The following is an 8,939-nucleotide window of genomic DNA, read 5'->3' as shown; positions in this document are numbered from 1 at the left end:
GCCTCCTGAGATTAGGGGGTTCTTAAAACACTGCAAAGGACTTTGAAAGTTTCCATTAGTTCAGACTCACTGAGGTATGAGAACAGTTCCACTGGAAACTCTTTCAATTTCAGCCAAGGCAGCAAGCATCTGACATTCAGATAGATTAAGAAGAAAAAATAACGTGTAAAAAAATATGAGGTGGGGAGGGGAGTATGGAAGCAAGTCTGAGGCACTTGAAATCATCAAAAAAGTTCCAAGTGGCAAAATGGTGATCCCTTAGAGAGTACAGGGGTTCCTGAAACAAAAACCTATACTCAAGATTCAGGTCTTCACCTTTTTCCATATCCTAGTTCTTGCACAGTAAACCCCTCCTGTCTTCTTGGCTCGCTGGGGGATTTTAGAAGCTTTTAATTCCCAAACTGCTGATGGCTCTTTATTTATCACCTTTGAGGCAAGGAGGTAAGTGCTAAAAGGCCACAAACCCTGAAGATTCAAGGGATCTCCTCAACCTGAATTCAGCTGCTGACTTTCCCAAGAATAAGCCATGCTCTCCCATGATTAGTGTTACCAGATGTAGCAAATAAAATTACAAGGTGCAAGTTAAATTTGAATTTCAAATAACAGCAAATAATATGTATTATAATCCCATAGATCATATGGGCATACTTATACTAAAAATATTCATTTTAGCTGAAATCAAATTTAATTGGGTATCCTGTATTTCATCAGGTAACCCTGCTATGAACAGATTCAGAAAAATGGTTGGACTTTACAGCCTAGTTCATTGAAGAAGAAAATTCATTCAACAAAGGTAGTGAAGAGGAATTTTTAAAATGTATGAAGCTGTTAACTGCCAGAAAAAATGCCAAAAGATCCACCTTATGCGCCTCTTTATGTGATCGGCTAGTCCAGAGATTCTGCACCCTGGCTGCACACTAGAGTTACTTGGGAAACAGCTAAATGTTTCTGATGCATGCACCCTGCCCTAGACCTAATGAATCAGAATGGAATTTTTTAAAGATGCTCCTTGATTTTGAAGAGCAGTCAGGTTAAGACGCACTGAGCTAAAGAGGCAATGAAGAAAAGCTGAAGTGTGGTAGAGAATGCATGATTGTTTCAACACAAGATTCCTAAATTTTGCTGCACATTGGATTCACCCAAGGATTTTTGAAAATCACTGGCACCTGGCACCCGCCTCAGACGTTCTGATTTAATTAGTGCTAGGTACAGCCTGGGCCTATCAGGAGTTGTAAAACTTCCTCAGAGGTTTCCAATACAGAACAAAGTGTGGAAAACACTGTGTGACCCTAATATACCTCTGTTTCTTAAGATGAGAGCAGCTCTAATTACTTTTGTGGGAGTAGGAATGAAATCTGACCTTCCAATCATATTGAAAAACAAATTAGATGTTTCTTTTTAAACCTGTTTTTCCCTTGCTGACTTCAAGATTTACACCTTAAGAATGGGATGTTGTTTTCAGGAACTTAGCTCTGGCTCTGTTTATAGGATGCTTATTAATCCTTTTGCCAGGAGTTTTATAGATGGGAGAATGACAGTCACCCAAGACCCTTCTATAACTCCCTGCCTTTAATCATATATAATAATTACACACCCATGGAACTCAGATGTCATACTTCATTTCTATACCAAGATTGCACAAACTGATAGCTTGTCATAAGAAGGGTGTGATGCCAACCTTCAGACTAAGTCAAAGAAGGGAAAGAATAATCTGTGCCTTGCTAAAACAAATGTCGTCATACAGGATGCTGACCTTTCTGACAAATTGCTAAATGCACACTGATCCCTAGATCTGTTAGTCTTCCAACACGTAAAAGGTTACTCACCCTCAAGAGATTATTCAATCCTGACTTGACAAGAATGCAAGAACATTACTTGAGTGCCAAAGCCAATAGATATGAATTTCCAAAGAAGCATGCTTTGTGGGAGGATATGGGCTTTACCCCAGCTGTCTGGGTAATCTGAGAGCCAAAGGAAGATATGACTGTCAGAGAAGACACCTGATGAGTTCCAGAACTTCAGTTTAGGGAAGTATTTCACATGACTAAACAATTTGTCAAAAAATGGCCAAATATGAATAGCAGTATGATGTCATGGGTGAGTTGATGAGATTCATTTGTGATGAAGCCAGAGTCCCAGCCTCTTGCCAGGTAGTGGAGAGGTAAACAGACCAGAAGAGCAATGGTTAATATAAAGAAAGGAACACATCTACTATCAGGGCAGCCTCAAGTTTTATCACCATGGTAGGAAGAAAAGGAGGTTTTGCTGTCTGTCTAGGGTATTTCAAGTCCACAAAATCTTCTCATTCTTCATATTTTGAGAAAACTTTGGAAACATAAAATTATTTTTTAAAAACAAGCATCTAACATTTTTGTAACTGTGCTTTTGGACTTCCTTACTTGCTCAGTTGATCATTTCATAACTAAAGAACTTTAAGGATTCCTGAAATTATACACTGTTTTTAATATTTTCTAGTTTGAAATATTGATAGAGCAACATGGGCCAGATTTGTTTTGAAGGATATGAATAAATCTGTCTATGACATGAAAAAAATATTAGGAAATATGTGTTTTAAAGCTTTAAGTTCATCAAGGGTAGCTCTTCCTTTAAGAGAATTTAGTACGCAAAATTGAGTATTTACAAAAAAGTAAGCATTTACTTTAGCCAAGGATTCTTTACTTTAGAGTCCTCTTCAATAGAGTTATTTTACATACCATGTTCCCAAGTACATTTAAAAATGTTTGAATTACAGATACTATATCAATAAATAAATTCTTGGTGAAGACATACTGGTGCAAGTGTGGAACATCTACACTGTCATAAGTGAATGAAGCCATTAAACTTGCAGAGGGTGTCAAATACCCCAAACTAGTTATTTGGTATACTGGTATACTCAAGAACATTTAATTGATTTCATGTAAACTGATTAATAAAGGTTAGCATTTTTCACTCAGAATTAAGAATAACCTTCTACAAGCTACTTTGATCTCTAAAAGATATAAAAGAGTTCTTAGATTTCCCACTTAAATCAATGAATTTCATTTAATACTGGTGATTTGAGTATGCATTTTTTCATTCATTCATCAAACTTAACTTTAGCACCTGGCATGTTTCAGACACTAGGGTACTTGCTGGGAGACGGTTTTGTGAAGGAGGCAGATATAAATTACACAAATTATCACAAGCTATTGTAAGTGGACTGAAGGATAAGCACAGGGCGTTATGAATTGTATATAGGGGATGTGCCCTGGACTCAGAAAAAGAGTCCTGGAGGGAGTGACATTTAAGCCAAGACAGCGCTCTTAACAGCTCCCATTTACTGACATTATGCTAAAGGTGCTTTAACAGTGTTAGTGATGGTCTATTGACTTAGATACTTTGATTTTGCCATTTTGTGCATGGGGAAACTGAGACTTAAAAAAAGCAAGTGGCCTGTCAAAGGTAGACACATCTAGAAAGTAACAGAGCCTGCAATTAAACCCAGATGCTGACTCCAGAACATGTATTTTATATTTAACTATTAGTTATAGGGCCTCTCCAAAGAACAGGATGAGACAAGTAATTAAATAAAGGGAGGAAAAGAGTGTTCCAGATGAGAAATAACTATGATCTCAAATGACTAAGAGCATAGATTATAACAAATATGTGCACTTGGCAAATCTAACTGAAACTAGCAAAGAAACATTTCCCAACAGAATCTAATTTTTATAACAGAAAGAGGCTTCCTTCAAACAAAATAATTTGCAAAGACTGTCACCTAGTGGCAACAGTCGGTTTTGGGCTGGTATTTCTGAACAGGTGTATCCAGTTGCTTACCTGGGGATGCGGATCATCAATTTTCGCGTCTATTGTCTGTACTGGGCAATCCCAAACTGTTTTTCCTAGAAACAAAATACATTCAATTAAACATTACGAGATCAGCAACCACCTGTTTCAACTGAATTGAGATACAAACATAAAAGTGGCGTGTCACAGTTTCAAGCCCTCAGAGACAGAAAAAGACCCTACGTTTTATCCTATCCCTCTATGACTTCGGCCAAATGAATTTGTGCCAACAGAATAGTGAGTAATCTAAATAATGACTAATGAATATGTCTTATTGGATAGTGAAGCTTTGGATTGCTTTACTGGATGAAGAGCTCCCAAGTAGTTGAGGGATTGTCAAAAAATATAAGGAATATGTAATAGATGCTAAAAAGGAGGAATCTCTAACAACTACAGTCTAAATGGTTGCAAAAGTTAGGACTCTCGTTTTTAATATACATGTATATCTTAAACTAACCAGAGTGAGTACACTTCTTAGCAAGTAAAAATTATAACTGATATAAACATCCAGTCTTAATTCTAAATGGCTTACGCGCTAAAATCACCTGAAGAAGTTAGTTTAGAGATGGTATGGTGGTAATCTGAAGTGGAACCAGGAAAGGGATTCCACGCAAGCTGATTGAGTCTTTATTTTCCTCCACAAACCATTAAGCCCCTTTATTTAGGATAATATTTTCTTTTCATTCGATTAAGGCATTTTTCTCAAAGAAGCTAGATCTAATATCTGGAAGTTAGCAACTTTCCGTTTAAGCCTAAATGTAGAATGGGAACTTGACAGGTTAAACGTCACAGGTGAATGAGTCTACTCAAGATCAGGCACAAATATTACTATGTGTATTGGTTAGAATCCTTTATGTTGTTGGCTGGCTGTGGTGGCTCATGCCTTTAATCCCAGCACTTTGGGAGGCTAAGGCAGGCGGATCATTTGAGGTCAGGAGTTCAAGACCAGCCTAGCCAATATGGCAAAACCCCATCTCTACTAAAAATACAAAAATTAGCCAGACGTGGTGGCAGCCGCCTGTAATCCCAGCTACTCGGGAGGCTGAATCAGAAAAATAACTTGAGCCCAGAAGGCAGAGGTTGTAGTGACGCGAAATCATGCCAATGCATTATAGCTTGGGCAACAGAGCAAGACACTATATCAAAAAGGAAAAAAAAAAAGTCTTTATATTGCAAACAGCAGAAAACTCAAAGTGAAGCTGTGTGATTGGAGCAAAAACTGAACAGTCGAGGGATAGCTTTAGCTTCATAGGAGGCTTGATACAGGGCTCAAATTGCATGACCAAGACTCTTTGCTCCCTCTCTTTCAAGCAGATTTTTCCTTCATGAATCCAAGCTAGCAGCTGGAAGCTTTGCGTTATAAAGTTTAAGTACAGAGGGTGTATTAATCCGCTCAGGCAAATATAACAAAATACCACTGACTGGGTGGCTTAAATAACAGACATTTTCTCACAATGCTGCAGGCTGGGAGTCCAAGACTAAGGCTGGTTCTTGGTGAGGACTCTCTCACTGGGTTGCAGACAGCCTCTTTATCACTGTGTCCTCACGTGACCTTTAACTGTGTACACTTGGGGAGCAGTGGAGGAAAGAGAAGGAGAGAGAAAGAGAAAGTGGATCTATCTCTGATGTCTCTTCTTCTTCTTCTAAGGATGGTAGCTCTATCAATTAAGGCGTCACCCTTGTGACCTCATTTAACCTAAAGGGCCCTGTGTCCAAATACAGTCACATTAGAAATTAGGGTTTCCACATATGAATATGTGGGGGGGAACAACGGGGATGAGGACACAATTCAGACCATAACAGAAGCAGTTAACAAAAACCATTTTTTCAAGCCATCCCAGTGAAAAATCTCATTGGCTTAGATTCTATCACATGCACATCTTTCAACCAATGACTGTAACCAGGGCGATGGATATCCTAGAGATGAAAGGTAGCATCAATGTTGAAGAATTCAAATGGCTGAAAATTTAGAAAGTGGGAATTACACAAAAGAATAATAGAATTCTTGGCCGGGTGCGGTGGCGCAAGCCTGTAATCCCAGCACTTTGGGAGGCCGAGGCGGGTGGATCACGAGGTCAAGAGATCGAGACCATCCTGGTCAACACGGTGAAACCCCGTCTCTACTAAAAATACAAAAAATTAGCTGGGCATGGTGGCGCGTGCCTGTAATCCCAGCTACTCAGGAGGCTGAGGCAGGAGAATTGCCTGAACCCAGGAGGCGGAGGTTGCGGTGAGCGGAGATCGCGCCATTGCACTCCAGCCTGGGTAACAAGAGCGAAACTCCGTCTCAAAAAAAAAAAAAAAAAAAAAAGAATAATAGAATTCTCTTGGTGGGAAAAGGAGGAAGGAATTCATGCTAAGATGTTAGCTGATAAATCTCTACTATATTGGGATGGTGCACCCTTTGTCTGAGAGAAGACTCCCCTATTTAGAGAAAAAATAGTATAGCAATAAGGCTCATTCAGAGTTCAAGCTGGCACTATACACTGTTGATATAGGAGAGATTGCAGACTGGGTTTCATTATCATTATTAGTATTAAGCAGTCAAATCCACCTGCCTGGTATAAGATTCATTCTGATATCTAATTATCACAGTGGGAGTTGTGACAACCCAATTTCCTGATCTCTTCTCACATGGGTCCTGTTTTTCTTGTTGGATCGCATTCTTCTCCTGTGTCATGGATTACAACAATCCCAAAAGTCCTGCACACAGCCCTCTGTTCTCGCTTTCGGTTTTTTTTTGTTTTTCTTGATCTCGGACATCCCCCAAGTTTCAGTGACCGCAACCTTGAGTGTAACTTCCAGAACTTCATATTCTGGCCTATCCTCTTAATCTCATTCTTATTTGCAGACTCTGTATCTCAAGAGTCCTGAGCTTGTTTTTGCTTGATCCCAATAAAGACTAGCTTGCAGTTCTACTTAATAATGTGAAGGAACAAGAAAGTCTAAGTCATCCTCTAAGTAAGGATTTACTGTTTATTGTTTGGTACATGTCTCTTCCACTAAACTCTAAGCTCATTTAATACAGAGACTATTCATCTGTATTGCCCAAAACAAATGATCATTCAATAAGTTCCTGTCAAAATATATGCAGCCTTCAACACAACATAACAGTCCCTTCTACATCATTTCTGATAACTAATTATCCCGTTTCTTCTGGAACAGCCACAATGAAGAAATGACGACAGGTTCACTACAGCAGTCTATCCCAGTTTTGAACAGCTATAATATTAGGAATTGTAATTGAGGGGCACAGAGTTGTGGGATGGGTGTTGTTTCCCAGAATCTAAGCTTCCGTCCTATGCTTGGTGAATCCACTACTGTGTGAGGAGGCCAAGTCCCATCTCTCCCTATGTAAATGGAAAATAACAGATACAAGTTGTTGTTTTTTTTCTTTTTCCTGACCTTTGGTATTCAGGCCATGGTATGCGGACCTTGCCTGAGCAGAGATCTGCATGGTACTGCAAATCAGAAGTTCCATGTAAGTTATCTTAAAAGTAGAGCCAATCTAGAATTCATTTCACTTGTGACATCTAGTGTCCAGTGGTGGTATTGGCAGCCGGGTATTCAGGCCATGCCTAAAGAATGACCTTAATTATGATACAGGTTGCCTCTACAACTTTACTAATGCTGTCCCCTCCCGTTGAATGCACCCCTTCTTAGCTCTGCCATCCTTCAAGGCCCTGCTTGAAGTGTCACATGCACTGGGAAGTTTTCAAGGAACATCCAGAGAAAAATAGACCTCTCCCTTCACACAACTCCATTAGTGTGGGGCACATAGCATTTACAGTCCGGTAAGTTCTTTTTGTTTTTTGTAAATCTCTTACTATATTGTGGCCATCTTCTAGGCAATAAGTCGAGTTTACCACATCTCTGAATTCCTCCACTATGCCTAACACATTGCAGTCATTCAATTAATAGTTTAAAATGTATGTTATATTTTTTAAATAAAATGGGAAGAAACATTAATAATGTAGGGTCTACCTTCTCTTGTAACAAAAGAGAAAAAATAAGTTCAGATCGATTTTAATTACCTAATTGCAGCCAGTCATAACTGGCCTATGCTCGAACAATCTTTTCCTGGCTCCTGAGTTAAGGAATCTTTGTTAAATGACAGGGAAAATGGCATTTGTCTCATTTATCCAAGAACGCGGGCGTGATTACAAATGAATGAGCATCTGGTTAATTAGAGCCCCAGATCCATCTGTGAGACTACACCGTGAACAACTTGCTGCCAATCTTAAAGCTCAGATCAACCCTTTGAGTCTGGCTTAGTTCAGACAGAAATTGTAGTCTGCAAAGGAAACTGAGAAAAGGAGCACAAGGAGAATGTGGCATCCCAGACATAAGGACCCAACGAGAGCAAGCAAATCTGTCAAATGTCACCAGAAGTGAGGACTAAATATTGACTACCGAGTTTTGCAAGGTATGAATTACTACTGGTAAACCTAACAAGAGCCACTTCATGGTACTGGTGGGGACAAAATCCTGGTTAAAGTGGGAGAAGAAAACAAAAAAAAAAGAACAAAAAGTAAGAAAATGGAGACAATGAACGCAAACTTTTTCCCCCCAGAAATTTTGTTATAAAGAGAAGAAAACAAATGGGATGGTTGCTGATTGGGGTCAAGGAGGTATTTTTTAAAAATGAAATCATGAAATGATTTTTATGACAATCATGGCAGTATGTTTATGAGCTGGTAGAGAAAATCCAATAGAGAAGAAAAAACTGAAGATGCAAGAAAAGAACAGTTAGAGCCAAGTCCTCAAATAGGCAAGAAAAGATGGGCTCAAAAGCACATGTAACAGTTACCAGGATTCATCAGTGCTCACTAAATGTTAGCTATTAGTATTTCTGATTGCTTAAATTTTTGAATAATGAATAGCCATCAGCTTTACAAAATATTATTATTAAAAACACATGCAAACAGCTTGGACTCTAGAATCAGACTGCATTAAATTCTAGTTCTAGCACTTGGACGGGACACTTTTTTCCTTTCGGGTTTGTTTTTCCCTGTAGAAAACAGGGGTAATATCTACCTCATAAGGCTGCGGGCTTAACTGAGATAATCTGTAAAATTTAGCACACGGTGGGAACTTATAATGCCACCTTTGGC

This window comes from Sapajus apella, unplaced genomic scaffold, assembly GCF_009761245.1.
Source record: "Sapajus apella isolate SASKATOON/1434 unplaced genomic scaffold, GSC_monkey_1.0 scaffold79, whole genome shotgun sequence".
NCBI classification, from domain to species: domain Eukaryota; kingdom Metazoa; phylum Chordata; class Mammalia; order Primates; family Cebidae; genus Sapajus; species Sapajus apella.
The sequence above is the reverse complement of the archived record's forward strand: the minus strand, read 5'-3'. Positions refer to the sequence as shown.